The sequence below is a fragment of the Panulirus ornatus genome, chromosome 11 (genome assembly GCF_036320965.1).
Source record: "Panulirus ornatus isolate Po-2019 chromosome 11, ASM3632096v1, whole genome shotgun sequence".
In the NCBI taxonomy this organism is placed as follows: domain Eukaryota; kingdom Metazoa; phylum Arthropoda; class Malacostraca; order Decapoda; family Palinuridae; genus Panulirus; species Panulirus ornatus.
This window is the reverse complement of record NC_092234.1, coordinates 71,655,111-71,682,703: the sequence shown is the minus strand read 5'-3', so window position 1 is coordinate 71,682,703 and position 27,593 is coordinate 71,655,111. Positions and strand designations below refer to the sequence as shown.

Genomic DNA, 27,593 nt, shown 5'->3' with positions numbered 1-27,593 from the left:
TGTGTGACTCTGCCACCAGTGAGAGGGAGGACTCAGGTGGTGGTGTATTGGCCCCTCTCAGTACCCCAGCTAACTGTTGCAGGAATGGAAACATTTGTTCCCTCTTTCTGCAAGACGACCTCTTCATCCAATCTATGGTTCAACCATTCCTGTTCCGAGGCCACTCAGGCAAGGGATCAGGCATAAAAGACTAAGAAAAACTCTCCTTCTAGATAGGAATTAAGCTTTCATCACTGCCCGTAATCACTGCAAGTACGTTACCCGTGAGGCTAAACGTTCCTTTATTCAAAGTGCGATAACCTCTCCTCGTCATCCAGTGGTAGGTCTCTCTGGTCTTTAGCTAAGGGCATCTCTAACAATTTCTGTCGCTCTACCTTCCTTTCACTTTTCCGTTCTGACGGTACTATAACTGTCTCTCCCGTAGACAAAGCTACTCTCGGATGACTCTAACATTCCTTCACCCTCTGATGATCCTCTCACTAATCCTACGCCTCTTCCTGTAATCTCTTTTCGAAATGTTCGAAAAACGCTTCTCTCTCTGGACATAAGCAAGTCCATTTAAAAACCATAACTTTTCACCTTCTTCTTGGAATCATGCACTGATACATCCCATCCCTAAGAAGGGTGACCTTTCTGACCCCTCCAACTATCGTCCTACAATTTCTAAAATCTTTGAATCCCTCCTCAACTTCCATTTCCTCAGACGCTTTGAATCTTAAGTCTTCTCTCTGATCACCAGTATGGCTTCTGTAAGGCCAGATTCGCTGATGATATTCCTTCCTATCTTCCTAATGTGTGGTCATCATCCCTGAAAGATTTTGGAGAGTCATGTGTAGTTGCCCTTGACATAACCAAAGCTTTAGACAGGGAGTGGCATCAGGGTCTCATCTCTAAGCTACCCACTTTTGGCTTCCCTCCCTCACTTTGCTGATCTGTCCACATAGTTGTTGATGGATCAGCCTCGCCCCCTTCCTCCATCAATAGCGATGTCCCTCAAGGTTGTGTTATGTCTCCAGCACTTTTTGACCTTTTTATCAACTTTTTTTTTCTTCCACAAATATCCAAATGCATTCATACGCAGAGACTCAACGCTGCATTCATCCACATCTTCCTTCAATTCTGCTCCTTCTTCTCTCACTCGATGTGCACCTCGTCTCGACACAACTTCCTCAATAAACTCACACTTGGACAGGATATCTCAGTGGGGTAGACGAGATCTGGTTAAGTCTGCTGCTTCTAGGCCCCAGTTTCTGCCCATCTCTCTATCGAAAATTCCTCAACTTTCGTCTCTCCTTTGACGGTTCTGTAATTCCACCTCTTGCCTCAATGAACATACTTGGTATTACTGTAACAACAATTCTATCTTGGAAACCCCACATTACGGGAATAGCTATGTCTGCCTCTAAGAAACTGGGAATCCTGTTTTGATGTCGAAATACCCTAGCCTGAGCTAAGTACACAATCTATTGACCAACCCCTAGGGGTGGATGAACAGCTGTGTTGACTATAGTCCAAGTGTCGCAACCAGCATTCGAACCTATGCGACCTACTTTGGGCAACGCTGTCACGGTCAGGAACGCTTACAAGTGCACCATGGAGGTCCACGATGCTCCCTTCATACAAGGGATTGATTCGTCCTTGTATGGAGTACTGCTCTCACATCTGCATCCTTACTTGACAGAGTTGAGTCGAAAGCGGTCCGACTTATAAACTGTCCTAGACTAACTGACAAACTTGACGGTCTTGCCCTACGCCGCAATGTTGGTCCACTTTCCCTCTTCTATAGGTATTACTTTGGTTTTTGTTCCCGAGAGCTGGCTGCTTGTGTGCCCCCTAACCCTAGCTAGACCACGCGATACTCGGAAAGCTGCTGCGTCACATGATTATTGTGTGGCCATCGGCAGCTCAAGAGTGGGCCGTTTTGATAACTGTTTCCTTCCCTACACCTTGACGCATTGAAACTTTCAATTCTCTCATGTCTTTCCCAATAACTACGACCTGGTACAATTCTTAAAGACAGGCTTTTCATTTCCCCCAAAATTCGTAAATAGCTTTTCTTGTGTCTTATTTTCCCTTCCATTAATCCCTTTATATTTCAGTGATGGTCCGGCCTTGATGTGGAATTCTGTTTGTGACCGGAGCCTCCAAATGTAAAAGAAACAAAAAAGTCTCTCGCAGTGATACGTCAGGTCAACACAGGTGTAATAAGCTCAGGTCAACACAGGTGTATCAAGTTCAGGTCAAGACAGGTCAGGTGGTACTCACCATCAGGTGTGGGAAACATTAACTCACTGACGCTGGCTGGTACTGACCTGTGGGTGAAGCAAAGGGTAAACAAATGTTAGTAGTGCGTCGTCTGCTGTAATGTGTATAATAATAATAATAATAATAATAATAATAATAATAATAATAATAATAACAACAACAACAATAATAATAATAATAATAATAATAATAATAATAATAATAATAACAACAATAATAATAATAATAATAATAATAATAATAATAATAATAATAATTATTATTATTATTATTATTAATATTAATATTATTATTATTATTATTATTATTATTATTATTATCATTATGATAATAATCTAACAGAGTCCACTACAGTCAGACATGATGTACAGTAACCAAATCTAATCTTGCTGCACTAGTGATAAAGAGGCCAGTGTGAAACTGGTTCATTTGCCAGTAATGTGAGGAACATGGCGCGCACACCACCTCTTGCACTCCCAGGATGTACACAATCAACACTGGACTCACTCTTCATTAGTAACAACCTACCTGCTGGTCTGCCTCCTGCCTCTCTCTCTCTCTCTCTCTCTCTCTCTCTCTCTCTCTCTCTCTCTCTCTCTCTCTCTCTGAGTTCTGACATACATCTTTAGTGATAACGAGTCTACTACTATAATTGGTACTATTCTATTACTCCTACCACTACTACTACAAATAATAACAATAATAATAATAATAATAATAATATAATAATAATAATAATAACAATAATAATATTACTTATAATAGCAATAATAGCAATAATAATTAATAATAATGACAATAATAATAATAATAATAATAAACGTAAGACTGATAAATATCAGAGTGCTACAGTCAGGAATGAGTAATCGATACACACCAGTTCTTGGTGTAAATCAGCTCTACACCTACACCTACATCTACACCACCTACACCACCTTCACCATACCTACACCACCTAAACCACACCGACACCTACATCTACACCACCTACATCACACCTGCACCACCTACACCACACCTACACCTACACCACACCTACACCTACACCACACCTACAACGGAGACTTTTCGGCGTCACCAATGGCCAGCCAAGGACGCCAACCTTGCTCCTAGACATGACGGGCCGACGTCTGGGCACCACCACTACCTTCATGTGTCACCCAGTACAACACATGAACACCCCCACCCCTCCACACACACACACACGCGCGCACTCACTCTCACTCTCTGTTGGTTCTACTTAGTGCACTTATGTGTGTGTGTGTGTGTGTGTGTGTGTGAGAGAGAGAGAGAGAGAGAGAGAGAGAGAGAGAGAGAGAGAGAGAGAGAGAGAGAGAGAGAGAGAGAGAGAGAGAGAGAGAGAGAGTTGGAATTTTGCGACCCTCAAGAAAAGAGAAGCAAAACCCAATGGCGACCCACATCATGTATTTACTCCCTCCAGGCTAACTTCACTGCTGCATGCTAACGACACTTTTCAAGGCTGTCGAAACTGGTGGTTGAACACGTGCAAAAATCATTGTGAGGCCACAATGACGGTGTCAGACATGAACACTACTGAGAATGATTTATAGCAACATTTCACAACGTCACCTCTACAACGGCCACCTGACTCTCAAGTGAATTCCACCTTACACCCAGCACTACACACCTGGGCTACTGTATCAAGCAACTGATATTACCCTCGTGTGACCTACGTAGGTCTTAGGCCAAGTGCCTTGCAAGTACACGACACTGATTACCACGAGGGACGATCCTCCATAATCCCCTGTGGGCCTATCATAATGAACTTGTTGGACACGCCTACACAATCTACGCTATCGGCGTGGTCGACCCATCTTGTTTCATTTATACTCGTGCATTACGATGACCAATCTTTCGGTTTACTGATTCACAGACACTAGGGCACACTGTGCACCGGGAAACGTCCACTGTGTAACTCCCGGTTATTCAGTCTCCGCCGGCATTGGCTCTACGGTGTCTCATTGGCCAAGACCTCTTATGGAAACAGCTCTGACCTTACAGCAGGACACCACGTGGAACACCGCCATCTTCTTGCTCCCGCGGCTGCCTGAACTAAAGGGCCTCCGCCATGACAAACGACACCTGTCAAATAACTCAAGACCTCAGCAAAATCTTACTTTCTTCTGCAGAAGCTCCATGACACCCAGTATCCTCGTAACTCTCCCACAAAAGACCCAACTTAATACACTTCATTCCCCTGCCAACCTTGTCTCACCTTACCCCCAGTTCATTCCACCTTATCTAATCCTACTATACACTACAGCGCACCTTGGTCTACATCACCTCAATACTTACCTGATAAAACACTGAATTATTGCTTGTGTTTCCATACCACGTTCTCAACCCACAATGATACAACCCAAGAAGTTGGACAATAAGTAATCAACCGTTGATTACTGAATCATTCACAAACTATACACTGAATCCAACACACTAGTTAAATACTACACACGTGGAGAATTTGAGGAGGTATGATCATCATTATGATCATTATTACATATCAAAAATAACCTCCTAATTGTTTAATAAATATCGAATAAACCAAAATGGGCCGTAAACACGTTACATGAAATCCTGCAGAGCATGATGATATCCTGCACGCTACATGCAAGTGTGGGGAAACTTTAGGGAAAAGAAAGTCAAGACTTTCAATATGTCTTTATAAAGTTATCTTCAGAGACGACTCGATCACTCAGACTGTAGGCATGATGACCCCCCCCCCCCCCCCCCCCCCGTGGACACCTGATGAAGTGTACTGAGGCCTCAAACAACCTGGTGGATCAGGACCAAGTTACGAGGACACGGGTCTCGAACACCAACTATAGTCATCTCTCTCTCTCTCTCTCTCTCTCTCTCTCTCTCTCTCTCTCTCTCTCTCTCTCTGTATTTCCCCGACATACCACTGGTTCGGTCATGGTTCTAGCGGCAGCCACCCCCAGGTTCAGGTCCTCAGGTAAACTTGGCAACGAGGAAAACTCCGTCACCAAGACCTGACAACGAGGAGGCACCGCTGTCTCTATAACCTTTGGATCCCAGGAAGGACGGGGACTCACACCCGTCTGTGGGCGAGAACATCCTCGGATCCTTAACGCTGATGACTCCTCCACCGTCCACGTGTGGTCGTGCTGTTGCCCGAGGCCCCGGGAGGTCGTACACGACCCCACCCCGGGAGGTCGTACACGACCCCACCCCGGGAGGTCGTACACGACCCCACCCACCATGAAGCTGCCCAACTCGGGGTCGTGACGAAAATAAGTCGTCATTCATCACCGTTCTATTAAAGTTTGTTGACAAAGCGTGCCGTCGTCATCGGATACGCGCCGTTTTCAAAGACCATAGAAAACGAGCGGTGGTTGCCTAACCTCGGGGAGTATACACATTATTAATGACCACAGAAAACGAGCGCTCCGCAGTCACTGGACACTCACGATTTTCAGAGTTCTCAGAAAACGAACAGTGTGCCCAGCGTTATGGAATACACAAAGTTTTCAGAGATTTTACAGAATAGGAATGACACACACACACACACACACACACATACACACACACACACACACACAGCACAGGCATGCCCAGGGTCAGGCTCACACAGGTTCGAATCCCGTGTGCAGCATTCTGCCCACACCCAACCCAGATGTTCGTCCTCTCTCTGAAGCTGCTCAATAAATGGATATCTGGCATCGGCTGGTGTGTGTGTGTGTGTGTGTGTGTGTGTGTGTGTGTGTGTGTGTGTACAGGAGTAAATACATGGTACATATACACAATGTTTAAGACACGGGCCAACGCAAGTGTGTAAAACTCTTTCCCCATAACACACATTGACCCATCACCACACATGATGGCTACCGCACTAGCCACACACACACACACACACACACCACAAAACCTTAATCATATTCCGCCTGACATTTCAGTGTCTGAAAATCCCTGATATAAACTGGTCGACGCCCACAGCCGTTACGTCACTGTTAAAGCTTTCAGCGTCGTTGACCTTTGCTCTATAAATGTATCCCAGTGACTAAAAAGTATCATCACTACATACAGACACACACATTCCAGCTGCTGCGAACTGTTACCACACAGAGCGACCCGGTTCCACCAACTAGTGTGACTCTCTTGCTCTCTTTAACAGCCCTTTGATTGGCTGTGCACCAGCGACCGTCCACCAATGGGACCAGGGGCACTGACAGCCCTGGACTCTGGCGATACGGGATAAAACCCGCCTCCTTCATACTTCAAAAAAAAAAAAAATTGTACATTTAGCACGTTACGAAATAAAGTACTATGATATAGAAAATTAAAATTGGACTACAAAATGCATTTTAAAATCTAGAATAATCATTTTTACGCTAAATTGGGAACTAAATTACTCTAAAAAAAAATGAACTTTGAATCACGGTAAAATTAGAACTTTAAGCCACTGTAGGAAATTGAAGCTAAAATAAGAATCTTATTCTACAATGCAGTGAGAACACCAGCCTTTTCCTGATCATTTACGAGTTTTTCATTCTTTACATTTATTACGAATTCGAGAAAATGAGAAAACAGCGTTATAACCCGATTTGCCCGTCATCATTTTTTTTTATTACTAATGCCTATATCAGGTCAGTACGACCCTGAGATATGATCGAGTCTGGTTGAAGGCCAAGAGATCAAACCCAGGGAGGGAGTCGTACCGTAGTGCTTACTGGTCGTACCCATGTTTACCAGCGATCAACACCAGCAAATATTAACCGTTAACCGTATAACGAAGTTGTCTCATAATTCTCCCATTATGAAGCACGTCAGGTTAGTGTACACTGATGTAACTTGAAAATGTGAGGCTGTATTAATACTGATGATGTGGGAAGCGAATATGAACCATTATATTATCTGTATGTGAAGCTGTGTTCTATTGTTTTGAAAAATGTCATCTCAAAAGGTTGATGGCCAGATACGTCTTGATATAATTCAGTTTCCTTCCCTATTTCTTCTTCCCTACATGCAAAACTTAAGTATCATCGTGGTAGATAGTACATACCTGTACACTAGATGTGTTGTCAGTGTGTGTGCAGTGGAATACCTGAAGCAACACTTCAGCTGTACGAGAGGAACTTTGTTACCTCACGTTGGGTCGTATTTACGTTACAGCTTTCCAGTTACAGCTTTTAACATTCATATAACATTCATGGTAATGATTCACACCAGTTCAAACCTAACAGGGAAATAAAAGCGTTATATTAAAAGAAGAAATTTATCAGTATTGTGGGATATTCTTTTAAATTCAAGGCCGCAAAATATAGTTTTTTTCACCTCCAATCCTTACAATAATGACATATAATACTGCAACTTACTTCGTCATCCTGTAGGTATATTTGTCCCTTTCTAAAGCAACTTAGTCTGATGAACTAGGCGTTTACGTACAACAAACATGGCACATGTTAGCAAAATAAAGTTCAGATATTTCTAAAAAAAACTGAATTCATGTGCATCAATGTGAAAGATACTCCGTAGTGTACAGAACAGGGTCACGTGAGTGTAAAAGAAAGGTAATGACATTCTTCAAAATAAGCACCAGTCAACACTCGACCTTCCTAAGGCAAGCGTTTTGAAGGTTCACGTGACCTCGCCCTCGACAATACCATCACCAAGAAACACCGACCAACCTCAACCTCAGGTCGACTGATGCACAGACTCTCTGCACACAGTGACACACCACAGGTCGACTGATGCACAGACTCTCTGCACACAGTGACACACCACAGGTCGACTGATGCACAGACTCTCTGCACACAGTGACACACCACAGGTCGACTGATGCACAGACTCTCTGCACACAGTGACACACCACAGGTCGACTGATGCACAGACTCTCTGCACACAGTGACACACCACAGGTCGACTGATGCACAGACTATCTGCACACAGTGACACACCACAGGTCGACTGATGCACAGACTCTCTGCACACAGTGACACACCACAGGTCGACTGATGCACAGACTCTCTGCACACAGTGACACAGCACACAGGTCGACTGATGCACAGACTCTCTGCACACAGTGACACACCACAGGTCGACTGATGCACAGACTCTCTGCACACAGTGACACACCACAGGTCGACTGATGCACAGACTATCTGCACACAGTGACACACCACAGGTCGACTGATGCACAGACTCTCTGCACACAGTGACACACCACAGGTCGACTGATGCACAGACTCTCTGCACACAGTGACACACCACAGGTCGACTGAATGCACAGACTCTCTGCACACAGTGACACACCACACAGGTCGACTGATGCACAGACTCTCTGCACACAGTGACACACCACAGGTCGACTGATGCACAGACTCTCTGCACACAGTGACACACCACAGGTCGACTGATGCACAGACTCTCTGCACACAGTGACACACCACAGGTCGACTGAATGCACAGACTCTCTGCACACAGTGACACACCACAGGTCGACTGAATGCACAGACTCTCTGCACACAGTGACACACCACAGGTCGACTGATGCACAGACGTCAAAACAACAGTGACCAAATTTCTGTCGACAGGTTTTGAGACTTTACACCATAACAAACAATGGGTACTATCTATCCATTCTATTTATCTATCTATCTATCTATTTGTCTACCTATCTATCATAGAGATGGGTGTTACCAGACTCCGCCTGCTTAAGGCTACACCGCAAGAGAAAAGTCACCTTTAGCGAAATGGCATAATAGTCTCGTCCAAGGACTTCTTCGCTTTAGGAGTCCATCCTGCTCCTGCTACTGAGTCTAGCGCAGCCTTGATGGTACAGGAGCCACTGGATGGAGTGACCTGGAGTTATAGCCAAAACGGAAGAAGCCCTCGGGGTTAAATAATAACAACAATAATAATAATAATAATAATAATAATAATAATAATAATAACAATAATAATAATGATAATAATAATAATAATAATAATAATAATAAAAACAATAATAATAATAATAATAATAATAATAATAATAATAATAATAAAAACAAAATACAAATCTGTGTGTGTGTGTGTGTGTGTGTGTGTGTGTGTGTGTGTGATCATGCAGGGAGGGAGGCGTGCCCCCACAGGAGGCCCCCTGCCACCCTCCTACACGAGTGTTTGAATTTCTCAACAGCGTCAGCATCCAATACTGCTTTATTCAGCTGCTGCACATGTCAGCTGCTCTATCAGTAAAGTAGCAGCTTCCTGACCTTATCTCTTACCCAGGTGTGTGTGTGTGTGTGTGTGTGTGTGTGTGTGTGTGTGTGTGTGTGTGTGTGTGTGTGTGTTAACTGTTTATCTTAATATGTCTAAAAACACTGTATTTTTTCCCTGATCTTGGGGAGAAAGCTGGTTAGTTGGTTTGTACGCCTCTTCCACACTCTCCACACCTGTACTAAGTCACAAGTGGCCACCGTTACATACATCATCCATCAGTAGTGTTCACTACCACAATACTGAGGACAACACAAAATTTCGCTTCGGTCGTAAAGGTTTAGTAAAATGTATACATGCTGAACTGTTGAAGACAAACTTAATATTTGAAAAGAGAAGTTCATCAAATCTCTCCACTTTACATGCGATACTTCGATAATGAGAATATTTACCCAGGTTATCAGTTACAATTATCTCGTAGTAAATTACTTATCTTTTTCCTTGTCTCTCCACTGGATCGCAGACACGGTAAGTGCGAGCCACCTCAACACAGGTATTCTACATCATTCTGGATATTCTTGAAGACTATGTATAAAACATGGGAAAAGTGACAAAAAATAGCGAAAAAATGTGTTTATGAAATGTATACAGTTTATTTGTCTGTTGTAGTTAGGTTAGGTCAGGCTATGCTATGCTATGCTAGGCTAGGCTAAGTTAGGTTAGGTTAGGTTAGGAGCGGACCATCATCCCGGCAGCACAACTCAAGTTTCGTATATTCATCTTATGTTGCTTTACAGTGGACGTCTCTCCGTCCGTCCACTGATGATGCACAACATGGTCAGGTCTTCCTCACACAGAAAACGAAAGAAAATCTGCCATTTTCGGCACAGGTAGTGGGCCGATTCCCTCCTCCCTCGAGTCAATCATGTCTTGCCACCCAGGAGGATCTCGTGGGCGTGGCCAGCACCAGGGGCGTGGCCAGCACTAGGGGCGTGGCCAGCACCGCCAGAAGGCCCCCACTGGCCCATATCTGGGTTATTTGTTGAATACATATCCTCTGTTGAGTGATGTTTCTAATGTGAGTGACTGAGGTAATGACAGAAGAGCAGGAGCAGACTCTGCCTGCACTCTAACAAAACAGAACGAAAGTCAAATCCTCTTATGAAATCTGACAGCATTATCCCACCCTCGCTGCCCAGCAGTATATCCCTATGCTCTAGTATGTGAAAAACAATTGATACATATATTAACATCTCCCCCCCCCCACCTCCCCTGTATTCATATAATCGACCCCAGAGCTGACGATAAATTTGCCCAACCTGATATGGAAGGTATTTATAGCGTTCGCATCAACAACGTTTGACGGTAACTTGTTCCAACGTTCGACACATCTGTCTGCAGAGAGAGAGAGAGAGAGAGAGAGAGAGAGAGAGAGAGAGAGAGAGAGAGAGAGCAGAAAACAACCTTCACCACCACCTGACGGTCGACACAGGGAGCTGCCAGGCTCACACTGGGAGGGAGCCTGCCAGGCCTCACACTGGGAGGGAGCCTGCCAGGCCTCACACTGGGAGGGAGCCTGCCAGGTCTCACACTGGGAAGGGAGCATGCCAGGCCTCACACTGGCAGGGAGCCTGCCAGCCTCACACTGGGAAGGGAGCCTGCCAGACCTCACACTGGGCAGGGACCTGCCAGGCCTCACACTGGGAAGGGAGCCTGCCAGGTCTCACACTGGGAAGGGAGCCTGCCTGGCCTCACACTGGGAAGGGAGCCTGCCAGGTCTCACACTGGGAAGGGAGCCTGCCAGGTCTCACACTGGGAAGGGAGCCTGCAGGCCTCACACTGGGCTGGGAGCCTGCCAGGCCTCACACTGGGAAGGGAAGCCTGCCAGGCCTCACAATGGGCAGGGAGCCTGCCAGGCTCACACTGGGCAGGAGCCTGCCAGGCCTCAACACTGGGAAGGGAGCCTGCAGGCCTCACACTGGGAAGGGAGCTGCCAGGCTCACACTGGGAAGGAAGCCTGCAGGCCTCACACTGGGAAGGGAAGCCTGCCAGGCCTCCACTGGGAAGGGAGCATGCCAGGCCTCACACTGGGAAGGGAGCCTGCCAGGTCTCACACTGGGAAGGGAAGCCTGCCAGGCCTCACCACTGGGAAGGGAGCCTGCAGGCCTCACACTGGAAGGGAGCCTGCCAGACCTCACACTGGGCAGGGACCTGCCAGGCCTCACTCTGGGCAGGGAGCCTGCCAGGCTCACACTGGGAAGGGAAGCCTGCCAGGCCTCACAACTGGGAAGGGAGCCTGCCAGGTCTCACACTGGGAAGGGAGCATGCCAGGCCTCACATGGGCAGGGAGCTGCCAGGCTCACACTGGGAAGGGAGCCTGCCAGGTCTCACACTGGGAAGGGAGCATGCCAGGCCTCACACTGGAAGGGAGCCTGCCAGGATTCACACTGGGCAGGGAGCCTGCCAGGCCTCCACTGGGAAGGGAGCATGCCAGGCCTCACATGGGCAGGGAGCCTGCCAGGTCTCACACTGGGAAGGGAGCCTGCCAGGATTCACACTGGGCAGGGGCCTGCCAGGCCTCCACTGGGAAGGGAGCCTGCCAGGCCTCACAATGGGCAGGGAGCCTGCCAGGCCTCACACTGGGCAGGAGCCTGCCAGGCCTCACTCTGGGCAGGGAGCCTGCCAGGCTCACACTGGGCAGGGGCCTGCCAGGCTCACACTGGGCAGGGGCCTGCCAGGCCTCACATGGGAAGGGAGCCTGCCAGGCCTCACACTGGGAAGGAAGCCTGCAGGCCTCACACTGGGAGGGAGCCTGCCAGGATTCACACTGGGCAGGGAGCCTGCCAGGATTCACACTGGGCAGGGAGCCTGCCAGCCTCACACTGGGAAGGAAGCCTGCAGGCCTCACACTGGAAGGGAGCCTGCCAGGATTCACACTGGGCAGGGAGCTGCCAGGCTCACACTGGGCAGGGAGATGCCAGGCCTCACATGGGAAGGGAGCCTGCCAGGATTCACACTGGGCAGGGAGCCTGCCAGGCCTCACTCTGGGCAGGGAGCCTGCCAGGATTCACACTGGGCAGGGACCTGCCAGGCCTCACATGGGAAGGGAGCCTGCCAGGCCTCACACTGGGAAGGAAGCCTGCAGGCCTCACACTGGAAGGGAGCCTGCCAGGATTCACACTGGGCAGGGAGCTGCCAGGCTCACACTGGGAAGGAAGCCTGCAGGCCTCACACTGGGAAGGGAAGCCTGCCAGGCCTCCACTGGGAAGGGAGCTGCCAGGCCTCACACTGGGCAGGGAGCCTGCCAGGTCTCACACTGGGAAGGGAAGCCTGCCAGGCCTCACAACTGGGAAGGGAGCCTGCCAGGTCTCACACTGGGAAGGGAGGCCTGCCAGGCCTCACACTGGGCAGGGAGCCTGCCAGGCCTCACACTGGGCAGGGACCTGCCAGGCCTCACTCTGGGCAGGGAGCCTGCCAGGTCTCACACTGGGAAGGGAGCATGCCAGGCCTCACACTGGAAGGGAGCCTGCCAGGCCTCACACTGGGAAGGGAGCCTGCCAGGATTCACACTGGGCAGGGAGCATGCCAGGCCTCACACTGGGAAGGAAGCCTGCAGGCCTCACACTGGGAAGGAAGCCTGCAGGCCTCACACTGGGAAGGAAGCCTGCAGGCCTCACACTGGCAGGGAGCCTGCCAGCCTCACACTGGGAAGGAGCCTGCCAGGCCTCCACTGGGAAGGGAGCATGCCAGGCCTCACACTGGCAGGGAGCCTGCCAGGTCTCACACTGGGAAGGGAAGCCTGCCAGGCCTCCACTGGGAAGGGAGCTGCCAGGCCTCACATGGGAAGGGAGCCTGCCAGACCTCACACTGGGCAGGGAGCTGCCAGGCTCACACTGGGAAGGGAGCCTGCCAGGATTCACACTGGGCAGGGAGCATGCCAGGCCTCACACTGGGCAGGGACCTGCCAGGCCTCACACTGGGAAGGGAGCCTGCCAGGATTCACACTGGGCAGGGAGCTGCCAGGCCTCACACTGGGAAGGGAGCCTGCCAGACCTCACACTGGGCAGGGAGCTGCCAGGCCTCACATGGGAAGGGAGCCTGCCAGGCCTCACACTGGGCTGGGAGCCTGCCAGGCCTCCACTGGGAAGGGAGCCTGCCAGGCCTCACACTGGGAAGGAGCCTGCCAGGCCTCACACTGGGCAGGGACCTGCCAGGCCTCACCACTGGGCAGGGAGCTGCCAGGCTCACACTGGGAAGGAAGCCTGCAGGCCTCACACTGGAAGGGAGCCTGCCAGACCTCACACTGGGCAGGGAGCCTGCCAGGCCTCACATGGGAAGGGAGCCTGCCTGGCCTCACACTGGGAAGGGAGCCTGCCTGGCCTCACACTGGGCAGGGAGCTGCCAGGCCTCACACTGGGAAGGGAGCATGCCAGGCCTCACACTGGGAGGGAGCCTGCCAGGCCTCACCACTGGGAAGGGAGCCTGCCAGGATTCACACTGGGCAGGGAGCATGCCAGGCCTCACACTGGAAGGGAGCCTGCCAGGCCTCACACTGGAAGGGAGCCTGCCAGGCTCACACTGGGAAGGAGCCTGCCAGGCCTCACACTGGGAAGGGAGCCTGCCAGGATTCACACTGGGCAGGGAGCCTGCCAGGATTCACACTGGGCAGGGAGCCTGCAGGCCTCACACTGGGAAGGGAGCATGCCAGGCCTCACACTGGAAGGGAGCCTGCCAGGTCTCACACTGGGAAGGGAGCCTGCCAGGCCTCACACTGGGCTGGGAGCCTGCCAGGCCTCCACTGGGAAGGGAGCTGCCAGGCCTCACACTGGGCTGGGAGCCTGCCAGGCCTCCACTGGGAAGGGAGCCTGCCAGGCCTCCACTGGGAAGGGAGCTGCCAGGCCTCACACTGGGCTGGGAGCCTGCCAGGCCCACATCACCTGGGAAGGGAGCCTGCCAGGCCTCACACTGGGAAGGGAGCCTGCTAGGCCTCACACTGGGAAGGGAGCCTGCCAGGCCTCACACTGGGAAGGGAGCCTGCCAGGCCTCACACTGGGAAGGGAGCCTGCCAGGCCTCACACTGGGCAGGGAGCCTGCCAGGCCTCACACTGGGAAGGGAGCCTACCAGGCCTCACACTGGGCAGGGAGCCTGCCAGGCCTCACACTGGGCAGGGAGCCTGCCAGGCCTCACACTGGGCAGGGAGCCTGCCAGGCCTCACACTGGGCAGGGAGCCTGCCAGGCCTCACACTGGGAAGGGAGCCTGCCAGGCCTCACACTGGGAAGGGAGCCTGCCAGACCTCACACTGGGCAGGGAGCCTGCCAGGCCTCACACTGGGCAGGGAGCCTGCCAGGATTCACACTGGGCAGGGAGCCTGCCAGGCCTCACACTAAGCAGGGAGCCTGCCAGGCCTCACACTGGGAAGGGAGCCTGCCAGGATTCACACTGGGCAGGGAGCCTGCCAGGCCTCACACTGGGCAGGGAGCCTGCCAGGCCTCACACTGGGAAGGGAGCCTGCCAGGCCTCACACTGGGAAGGGAGCCTGCCAGGATTCACACTGGGCAGGGAGCCTGCCAGGTCTCACACTGGGAAGGGAGCCTGCCAGGCCTCACACTGGGAAGGGAGCCTGCCAGGCCTCACACTGGGAAGGGAGCCTGCCAGGCCTCACACTGGGAAGGGAGCCTGCCAGGCCTCACACTGGGCAGGGAGCCTGCCAGGCCTCACACTGGGAAGGGAGCCTGCCAGGCCTCACACTGGGCAGGGAGCCTGCCAGGCCTCACACTGGGCAGGGAGCCTGCCAGGCCTCACACTGGGAAGGGAGCCTGCCAGGCCTCACACTGGGAAGGGAGCCTGCCAGGCCTCACACTGGGAAGGGAGCCTGCCAGGCCTCACACTGGGAAGGGAGGCTGCCAGGCCTCACACTGGGAAGGGAGCCTGCCAGGCTCACACTGAGCATTGAGCCTGCCAGGATTCACACTGGGCAGGGAGCCTGCCAGGTCTCACACTGGGAAGGGAGCCTGCCAGGCCTCACACTGGGCAGGGAGCCTGCCAGGCCTCACACTGGGCAGGGAGCCTGCCAGGCCTCACTCTGGGCAGGGAGCCTGCCAGGCCTCACACTGGGAAGGGAGCCTGCCAGACCTCACACTGGGCAGGGAGCCTGCCAGGATTCACACTGGGCAGGGAGCCTGCCAGGCCTCACACTGGGCAGGGAGGCTGCCAGGCCTCACACTGGGGAGCGTGTTGGGTCAACACTAGGGGAGGCACAAGTGTTGACTCAAGCAGGGAGCCCAGGTGGGGCGGAGACCAGGCTCGTAACACACACACCATGGAGAGCTGCTCTCTCTGGCCACGCCACGACGGGATGCATGCGTGTGTGTGTGTGTGTGTGTGTGTGTGTGTGTGTGTGTGTGTGTGTGTGTGTGTGTGTGTGTTAGGGTAATATGCTTCATGAAGTAACTAAATCATCACTCATCATAGAGTCAGGCCACCGTCTGCTTGGTTGGCCATACATTCATACATACATACATACATACATACATACATACATACATACATGTATACAAATATACATACACACATACATATATACATACATACATACATACGTACATACATACATACATACATACATACATACATGCATACATACATACATACATACATACATGTTTACATGCATACATACATACATACATACATACATAAATACATACATAAACGAAGATTTTCATCATACACTCCTGGCTGGCCACTGTCTGCCTGGCTGGCCACAGTCTGCCTGGCTGGCCACTGTCTGCCTGGCTGGCCACAGTCTGCCTGGCTGGCCACAGTCTGCCTGGCTGGCCACTGTCTGCCTGGCTGGCCACCTAAACTCCATCTAAATGGAAATCGAGGTGACACAGTCTGGCCTTCTGAACGCCCAGCCAACACTCACACTCGTTTACAAACAAAGCCACAAGTTATGAATCCTTAAACAGACAGTCAATGTCCCCACCAGTCAAGACTGTAGCTATACAGACAGTTACCGTCCCCACCAGTCAAGACTGTAGCTATACAGACAGTTACCGTCCCCACCAGTCAAGACTGTAGCTATACAGACAGTTAGTGTCCCCACCAGTCAAGACTGTAGCTATACAGAAAGTTAGTGTCCCCACCAGTCAAGACTGTAGCTATACAGACAGTTACCGTCCCCACCAGTCAAGACTGTAGCTATACAGACAGTTACCGTTCCCACCAGTCAAGACTGTAGCTATACAGACAGTTAGTGTCCCCATCAGTCAAGACTGTAGCTATACAGACAGCTACCGTCCCCACCAGTCAAGACTGTAGCTATACAGACAGTTAGTGTCCCCACCAGTCAAGACTGTAGCTATACAGATTCAGTGTCCCCACCAGTCAAGACTGTAGCTATACAGATTCAGTGTCCCCACCAGTCAAGAATGTAGCTATACAGACAGTCAATGTCCCCACCAGTCAAGAATGTAGCTATACAGACAGTTACCGTCCCCACCAGTCAAGACTGTAGCTATACAGACAGTTACCGTCCCCACCAGTCAAGACTGTAGCTATACAGACAGTTACCGTCCCCACCAGTCAAGACTGTAGCTATACAGACAGTTAGTGTCCCCACCAGTCAAGACTGTAGCTATACAGACAGTTACCGTCCCCACCAGTCAAGACTGTAGCTATACAGACAGTTACCGTCCCCACCAGTCAAGACTGTAGCTATACAGACAGTCAATGTCCCCACCAGTCAAGAATGTAGCTATACAGACAGTTAGTGTCCCCACCAGTCAAGAGTGTAGCTATACAGATTCAGTGTCCCCACCAGTCAAGAATGTAGCTATACAGACAGTGTCTCCACCAGTCAAGAATGTAGCTATACAGACAGTGTCTCCACCAGTCAAGAATGTAGCTATACAGACAGTGTCCCCACCAGTCAAGAATGTAGCTATACAGACAGTGTCTCCACCAGTCATGACTACAACTATACAGACAGTCACAGAGCCCTTATCATATCTCTGAACACCCGAAGATATACGTAATCACTCCTCTTACCCTCAATCTGGGGAGGTTAATTGCTGGAGAAATACTGTATGTAATATATATATATATATATATATATATATATATATATATATATATATATATATATATATATATATATATATAACGCATTAGCGAGGTAGCGTTAAGAACAGAGGACTGGACCTTTGAGAGAATATCCTCACCTGGCCCCCTTCTCTGTTCCTTCTTTTGGAAAATCAAAAAAAAAAAAAAAAAATGAGAGGGGAGGATTTTCAGCCCGCCGCTTTTAGTCGCCTTCTACGAAACGCAGGGAATACGTGGGAAGTATTCTTTCTCCCTTATCCCCAGGGATAAATAAATATATATATATGTATATATATATAATATATATATATATATATATATATATATATATATATATATATATATATATATATATATATATATTTCTTTCATACTATTCGCCATTTCGCGTGTTAGCAAGGTAGCGTTAAAAACAGAGAACTGAGCCCTTGAGGGAATATCCTCACGTGGACCCCTCCTCTGTTCCTTCATTAGGAAAACTAAAAACGAGAATGGAGGATTTCCAGCCCCCCCGCTCTCATATATATATATATATATATATATATATATATATATATATATATATATATATATATATATATATTTCATACTATTCGCCATTTCCCGCATTAGCGAGGTAGCGCTAACAGAGGACTGGGCCTTAGAGGGAATATCCTCACCAGGCCCCCTTCTCTGTTCCTTCTTTTGGAAAAAAAAAAAAAAATATATATATATATATATATATATATATATATATATATATATATATATATATATATATATATATTGTGCTGAATGGCAAAAGGTGAGAGCAAATGACGTAAGGGGAGTGGGGGAGGAATGGGATGTATTTGGTGAAGCAGTGATGGCTTGAGCAAAAGATGGATGTGGCATGAGAAAGGTGGGAGGTGGGTGGATTAGAAAGGCTAGTGAGTGGTGGGATGAAGAATTTTGTTAGTGTAAGACAAGAGAGAGGCGTTAGGACGATTCCTGCAGGGAAGTAGTGCAAATGATTGGAAGATGTATAAAAGAAAGCAGCAAGAGATCAAGAGAAAGGTGCAAGAGGTGAAAAAGACGTCAAATGAGAGTTGAGGTGAGAGAGTCTCATTTAATTTTAGGGAGAATAAGATGTTTTGGAAGGAGGTAAATAAAGTACGTAAGACAAGAGAACAAATGGAAACATCGGTGAAGGAGGCAAATGGGGAGGCAATAGCAAGTAGTGATGAAGTGAGAAGGAGATTGAGTGAGTATTTTGAAGGTTTGTTGAATGTTTTTGATGATAGAGTGGCAGATATAGGGTGTTATGGTCGGGGTGGCGTGCGAAGTGAGAGGGTCAGGGAGAATGGTTTGGTAAACAGAAGAGGTAGTGAAAGCTTGCGGAAGATGAAAGCCGGCAAGGCGGCAGGTTTGAATGGTATTGCAGTGAATTCATTAAAAAGGGAGTGACTGTGTTGTTAATTGGTTGGTAGGGATATTCAACATATGTATGGATCATGGCGAAGTACCTGAGGATTGGCGGAATGCGTGCATAGTACCATTGTACAAAGGCAAACGGGATAAAGGTGTGTGTCCAAATTACAGAGGCAAGTTTGTTGAGTAATCCTAGGAAATTATATGGAAGGGTATTGACTGAGAGGGTAAAGGCATGTACAGAGCATCAGATTGGGGAAGAGCAGTATGGTTTCAGAAGTGGTAGTGGATGTGTAGATCAGGTGTTTGTTTGAAGGATGTATGTGAAAAATACTTAGAAAAACAAATGGATTTGTATGCAGCATTTTTGGATCTGGAGAAGGCATATGATAGGGTTGATAGAGATGTTTTGTGGAAGGTTTTAAGAGTATATGGTGTGGGAGGTAAGTCGCTAGAAGCAGTGAAAAGTCTTTACCAAGAATGTAAGAATATGAAGAGATGAAAATAATCGGTTCTCAGTGAATGTCGGTTTGCGGCAGGGGTGCATGATGGTTGTTTGTTTATGGATGGGGCGGTGAGGGAGGTGAATGCAAGAGTTTTGGAGACAGAGGCGAGTGTGCAGCCTGTTGTGGATGAAAGGGCTTGGGAAGTGAGTCAGTTGTTGTTCGCTGATGTTACAGCGCTGGTGGCTGGCTCGGGTGAGAAACAGCAGAAGTTGGTGACTGAGTTTGGTAAAGTGTGAGAAAGAAGAAAGCTGGGAGTATATGTGAATCAGAGCAAGGTTATTAGGTACAGGAGGGTTGAGGGACAAGTTAATTGGGAGGCAAGTATGAATTGAGAAAAACTTGAGGAAGTGAAGTGTTTTAGATATCTGGGAGTGGACTTAGCAGCGGATGGAACCATCGAAGCCGAAATGAGACACAGGGTGGGGAGGGGGCGAAGGTTCTGGGAGCGTTGAAGAATGTGTGGAAGGCGAGAACGTTATCTCGGAGAGCAAAACTGGGTATGTTTGAAGGAATAGTGGTTCCAACAATGCTATATGGTTGCGAGGCATGAGCTATAGATAGGGTTGTGCGGAAAAGGGTAGATGTGTTGGAAATGAAATGCTTGAGGGCAAAATGTGGTGTGAGGTGGTTTGATTAAGTAAAGAAAGGGTAAAGAGAGATGTGTGGTAATAAAAAAAGAGTGTGGTTGAGAGAGCAGAGGAGGGTGTGTTGAAATGGTTGGGACACACGAAGAAAATGAGTGAGGAAAGATTGACAAAGAGGATATATGTGTCAGAGGTGGAGGGAACGACGAGAGGTTGGAGACCAAATTGGATGTGGAAGGATGGAGTGAAAAAGATTTTGAGCGATCGGGGCCTGACCATACAATAGGGTGAAAAGCGTACAAGGAATAGAGTGAATTGGAACGATGTGGTATACCGAGGTCGACGTGCTGTCAATGGATTGAACCAGGGCATGTGAAGCGTCTGGGGTAAAGCATTGCAAGTTTTGTGAGGCCTGGATGTGAAAATGGAGCTGCGTTTTCGGTGCATTACACATGAGAGCTAGAGACTGAGTGTGAACGAATGTGGCCTTTTTTGAATGAAGGCAGCAAGTATGAATATGTATATGTGTATATATGTATATGTCTGTATATGTGCGTGTGTGGGCGTTTATGTATATACATGTATATGTGGGTTGGTTGGGCCATTATCTTCTTAATTGCGCCAACTCGCTGACGCGGAAGACGGCGATTAAGTCTAATAAATGATTAGATAAATAAATAAATTATATATATATATATATATATATATATATATATATATATATATATATATATATATATATATATATATATATATATACCTCTCTTCGTTATATATTAACTGACTATTGTATTTCTCTCTTGTGTCTCCCCTGATAATGTGATCATTACACGAAAGTGCATTGGGAACTTATCGTGTTTCACTTTCCCCGTGGACTCATAGGAATATACTTGATCATGCGCAAAATTGTGATCCTTTCCAATACACACACACACACACATATATATATATATATATATATATATATATATATATATATATATATATATATATATATATATATATATATATATATACATATATATATATATATATATATATATATATATATATATATATATATATATATATATATATTTTGGTTTCAGAAGTGGTAGAGGATGTGTGGATCAGGTGTTTGCTTTGAAGAATGTATGTGAGAAATACTTAGAAAAGCAAATGGATTTGTATGTAGCATTTATGGATCTGGAGAAGGCATATGATAGAGTTGATAGAGATGCTCTGTGGAAGGTATTAAGAATATATGGTGTGGGAGGCAAGTTGTTAGAAGCAGTGAAAAGTTTTTATCGAGGATGTAAGGCATGTGTACGTGTAGGAAGAGAGGAAAGTGATTGGTTCTCAGTGAATGTAGGTTTGCGGCAGGGGTGTGTGATGTCTCCATGGTTGTTTAATTTGTTTATGGATGGGGTTGTTAGGGAGGTAAATGCAAGAGTTTTGGAAAGAGGGGCAAGTATGAAGTCTGTTGGGGATGAGAGAGCTTGGGAAGTGAGTCAGTTGTTGTTCGCTGATGATACAGCGCTGGTGGCTGATTCATGTGAGAAACTGCAGAAGCTGGTGACTGAGTTTGGTAAAGTGTGTGAAAGAAGAAAGTTAAGAGTGAATGTGAATAAGAGCAAGGTTATTAGGTACAGTAGGGTTGAGGGTCAAGTCAATTGGGAGGTAAGTTTGAATGGAGAAAAACTGGAGGAAGTGAAGTGTTTTAGATATCTGGGAGTAGATCTGGCAGCGGATGGAACCATGGAAGCGGAAGTGGATCATAGGGTGGGGGAGGGAGCGAAAATCCTGGGAGCCTTGAAGAATGTGTGGAAGTCGAGAACATTATCTCGGAAAGCAAAAATGGGTATGTTTGAAGGAATAGTGGTTCCAACAATGTTGTATGGTTGCGAGGCGTGGGCTATGGATAGAGTTGTGCGTAGGAGGATGGATGTGCTGGAAATGAGATGTTTGAGGACAATGTGTAGTGTGAGGTGGTTTGATCGAGTAAGTAACGTAAGGGTAAGAGAGATGTGTGGAAATAAAAAGAGCGTGGTTGAGAGAGCAGAAGAGGGTGTTTTGAAATGGTTTGGGTACATGGAGAGAATGAGTGAGGAAAGATTGACCAAGAGGATATATGTGTCGGAGGTGGAGGGAACGAGGAGAAGTGGGAGACCAAATTGGAGGGGGAAAGATGGAGTGAAAAAGATTTTGTGTGATCGGGGCCTGAACATGCAGGAGGGTGAAAGGAGGGCAAGGAATAGAGTGAATTGGATCGATGTGGTATACCGGGGTTGACGTGCTGTCAATGGATTGAATCAGGGCATGTGAAGCGTCTGGGGTAAACCATGGAAAGCTGTGTAGGTATGTATATTTGCGTGTGTGGACGTATGTATATACATGTGTATGGGGGTGGGTTGGGCCATTTCTTTCGCCTGTTTCCTTGCGCTACCTCGCAAACGCGGGAGACAGCGACAAAGCAAAAAAAAAAAGAAAAAAAAAAAAAAAAAAAAATATATATATATATATATATATATATATATATATATATGAGTATAAGAGCAGTATCTGAGGAGTCGTCCGCTCAATGTGAGATACAAGACAGTTCGGAAAGTTACAATTGTTCGTCCGGTACCATTACACAATCACTCAACACATGGTGTTCCCTTAGCATCACGGTGATCGCATGTTCACAGGGAACACCAACTTATTAACGAATGGTCACGGAGAGTTCCTCACTAGAACAACTTCATAAGTTATATAATGTAAAGATTCACAAGTTACTCATAACTAGAGGGAATATCATGTAATATTCACAGGTCCTCATATCTATATGGTATTTCATGAAAGTTAATATATGCGAGAAATTCAGTTATTCACAACATGCTTAGCGTGAATGTTGTACCTGTATATCTTAACATAAACTCTGCACACACCACACCATACCAGATCTGAGTACTACACACCACACCCAGGCCTGAGTACCACACACCACACCCAGGCCTGAGTACCACACACCACACCCAGGCCTGAGTACCACACACCACACCCAGGCCTGAGTACCACACACTACACCAGGTCTGAGTACCACACACCATACTAGGTCTGAGCACCACACACCACACCAGGTCTGAGTACTACACACCACACCAGATCTGAGTACCACACCAGGTCTGAGCACCACACACCACACCAGGTCTGAGCACCAGACACCACACCAGGTCTGAGTACTACACACCACACCAGATCTGAGCACCACACCAGGTCTGAGCACCACACCAGGTCTGAGCACCACACACCACACCAGGCCTGAGCACCACACACCACACCAGGTCTGAGTGTACCTTGTAAGGGCGGAGGGGTGTTGCCACCTTCGAGGCGCACCTGTTGTGGTGTATGTTACGGCCACCACCAGGTTTTCTCCCACATTAGCCGGCCACAGTTGGAGCCGCGTGCGGTTGGCTGCGGTCAAGTGACGCAAGTAAAATACGAAATGATTTCTCTCCCCCCCCCACCACCACTTTCCACCACCAGCAAGCCACATGGCTACATGACGCCCTCACACTCATGGTGAGGTAGGAACTCACTGTGTGTGTAATTACTTATCACTACTGTACGGGGATGGGATTCTACAGTGGTGGAGCCCCACACACTGAACGTTCCTTACTATCCCACATGTTCTTCAGCTTATGTACACACACACTGTCTGGACTAATCCTGTCCTCACTCACCTTGGCCCACTCCTCCACCAGTCAGACTCCAAAAGTACTTCTTTACGTCGTTTTTTAACAGATTTCTTTCTTCTTTAATCTCATCTAGTTACTCTGTCCCTACATCTCTCCACGAACTGTTCACTGTCCAGGTCTTCGATCTGTTCTAAAAGCTGACAAGGTGATCAGGTCACACCTCCCTCGTCGCTCTTCACGACTGGGAATATTTAAGGCCTCAGGCCTTTCCCTGCCAACTCTCCTAATTCTTTTGCCATTGTTCTACTGTGGACCTTCTCTATTGCTCTTTGTGCTTTTCTGGGTACGGTGACCAACATGAGATGATGGATATTCTGGTGTGTGTGTGTGTGTGTGTGTGTGTGTGTGTGTGTTTACTGTGGGCAGGACAGGTAGTGTGGGCTCACTGCCCTTGCTGGACGCCCACACCACCACCATCATCAGCCTTACTTCTCTTCGACTATTTCCCCCGTGTTGTACAACGGACCTTCAGGAGCGCCTGCCGCTGCAGGGGCGGGGGACACAGCGGTACCAGCAGCAGCCATAACAAGACTGTTATGAGCAGGACGGCACTGCAGACAACCTCCACACTAGCACAAACAATAACACTACTCCAGTGACGTCTGCAGAACTGTAACATCGCCGTAACAACTGTAACAACGTACTGTAGCAACAACAACAATACTGTAGCAAGATCAGCAGTACTGTAACGTCAACAACAGTACTGTAGCTACAACAACAGTACCGTAACAACGTCAACAACAGTACGGCAGCAACAACAACAGTACTGTAGCAACAACAACTTCATTACTGTAACAATAACACTATAAACTATAACTCCAAAATTATCTCGCACATCAACAGGTATGCTTGGTGAATACCTGGTGGAGTCTTCGGGAGTCCTCACCCCCACTGCCCGGGCTGAGCCCAGGCTTTTGAATTGGGTAGACCAAGCTGTTGGAAGCCGCAGCCCTCCGGCCAACATAGCCCCCAGGCCTGGCTGGTCTGGTACACTTTGTCCAGTGCACTCTTGAACTTTATGACGTTTCCGACGGTAGCAAGCAAGGTGTTGAAAGAGTCTTGGGCTCCTGATGGCTAAGGTGTTATCGTCTTTATGTGCACATCGCAACTTTGGGTTTAAGTGGTCGTAGTTTACAAAGTCTTCCAGGCCTCTTGAACCAGCAAGATGTTATCTCGCAGTGTAAACTGGGAACTATACTTTCCAGGATTTTCCAGGTATAGATGATATACCTCTTCCGTTCGCGCTCTAGGGAGTACAGCCTCAGCTTTCATCCTTTCCAGCAATTTTCTTCTTGAACCACACTAATGTTCAGATCTTCCACATTCCACATTAGTGTGGGATGTGGAAGATCTCTGAACATTATCTACCACCACATTCCTCTGCCTTGTAGGGAGATGTTTGAAGGCAGCAATATTCAGTTCGTGAAAGAATTAGCGCCATGAATAATATCCTCATTAGTTTCGTTGCCTTGTCCTGGGGGTCCACTTGATCCAGCCTAGCCTCCTCCTGCGTGAGGCGACCGTTGTTGTGTTCGCTGAAGGTTAGGTCATTCATTACACATTATTACTGCGACGTCTTTCATATGATTCATCAGGTTAAACGAAGGCTTCTGTTCCCGTCCGATATTCTATGCTGGTGTTGATATCTTCATTTTACCCATACCGGAGAAGTTGGAACTTATCTCCACTGAAAAACATGTTGTTCCCAGTCGTTCGGTTAAAAAATACCTGCTATAACGTCAACATAATGTTGTAAAACCTACAACAACAAGAACAACCACAACAGCAGCACGAACCTGTGTGCCAACGGTGCACTGCGGTACGGGGTCGTCTCCTGCCAAGCATACCTGGTGGACATCTCCTGCAGTCTTCGACGGTCTTCACCCCTAACAGTCCAGGCTGAGCACAGGCTGCTGGATTGGGTTGTTGGTCGACCAAGCTGTTGGAAACCGCAGCCCTCAGGTTCAAAGAGCCGTCCCACAACCGGGCCGTTCTGATACTTGTCCAATGCACTTTTGACCTTCTCTACCGTGCATCTCATGCTGTTTCTGGTGGCAGATGGCAAGGTGTTGAAGAGTCTTGAGCCTCGCGTGTTTAAGGTGTTCTCCGTTTCGCGCATATGGCACCTCTGGATTTCTGAGATAGTATTTTACAAAGTCTTCCATGCCTGGCGTGCTGGCAGGGTGTCATTTCCTAATGTAGGTTGGGAACCATACCTTCTAGGATTTTCCGGACATAGATAATAATACACCTCTCCCGTCTGCACTTAAGGGAGTACAACCTCAATGTTTTTAGTCATTCCAAGTAATCTATTTTCTTTGCCACAATAATATGGGCTGTGAAAGATCTCCAAGCAATTTCTAGATCCACAATTACGCTTTTTTTTTGTCGGGAGTGTTAAGGAACAAGTGACCCGAATACTATCATCACTGGTTTTCCTCCATTATCTTGAAGGTCCGCAGGATCCAGCCTGCCATCCTCCAGCACGAGGCACCCGTTGTTTTGTTGTGTTCGCTGAATAATAGGTCGTCAGACATCATTACTTCAAAGTCTTTCACATTATTCATCTGGTTTATGACAGCGTCTGTGTCTGTCCGGTATTCTGTGTAGTTTTTTCATTTCTTAATTTTTCCTATACTGGAGGAGATGAAATCTATTTCCATTGAAAAAAAAAATGTTCTCGTTTGCACAAAGACTTCTATGTCTCTTTGCAGCCTTTCGACATCTCCTGACGTGATCTTCATACTCATTCTTGCAGCATCTACAAAGGATGATACAGAACTAATGCTCGTGTTTGCATTTATGTCAGATATAAGAATGAGCAACAGGAGGGGTGCAAGTACAGTTCTTTGGGGGGAGTGAGCTTTTCACCAATGAAGGCACTGAATATGGCATGGTTTACAACCACGTGTTGTGATCTAGCAGTAATGAAATTGTATGTCCATCTCCCATCTTTCGGTTTTTATGTTCTATAACACCAGGATCACATTCTCAAAAGCTTTTGCAAAGACTGTTTAGTTTTGTATTGTTTTCTATAGTTTCAACAATGCTATCAAAATGGTCCAGCCACTGAGGATAGCAAGGTCTTCCCGGCCTGGAATCATATTGTCCTGGGTTATGTACATTATTCACTTCCATAAATTCAGCCAGTTTGCCTCACAGGACTCTTTCGAAGATCTTAATAACGTACGATGCAAATGTTATCAGTTGATAGTATTTTAGAATTGTTCTGCTTACACCTTTGTGGAGTGGAGCTATGTGGGTCAGTTTCAGACACACGGACATGACGTCACAATGTACACTTGTCCTCCAGAGGATACCAATGCACGTGATGCCATGAGACGAGGTCAACATCGACTGTAGTATGGGGTCAACACCGACTGTAGTATGGGGTCAACATTGACTGTAGTATGGGGTCAACACTGACTGTGGTATGGGGTCAACATCGACTGTGGTATGGGGTCAACATTGACTGTGGTATGGGGTCAACACCGACTGTAGTATGGGGTCAACATTGACTGTGGTATGGGGTCAACACTGACTGTGGTATGGGGTCAACATCGACTGTAGTATGGGGTCAACATCGACTGTGGTATGGGGTCAACATTGACTGTGGTATGGGGTCAACACCGACTGTGGTATGGGGTCAACATTGACTGTGGTATGGGGTCAACATCGACTGTGGTATGGGGTCAACATCGACTGTGGTATGGGGTGAACATCGACTGTGGTATGGGGTGAACATCGACTGTGGTATGGGGTCAACATCGACTGTGGTATGGGGTCAACATCGACTGTGGTATGGGGTGAACATCGACTGTGGTATGGGGTGAACATCGACTG

The 27,593-nt window shown here is 47.8% G+C and overlaps 1 protein-coding gene across 7 annotated transcripts in view; it reads right to left on the bottom strand.

Moving 5' to 3' along the window:
* Positions 1 to 27,593, bottom strand: part of LOC139751633 (uncharacterized) — a 1,070,361-nt gene that overhangs the window by 244,528 nt on the left and 798,240 nt on the right. The window lies entirely within an intron of this gene.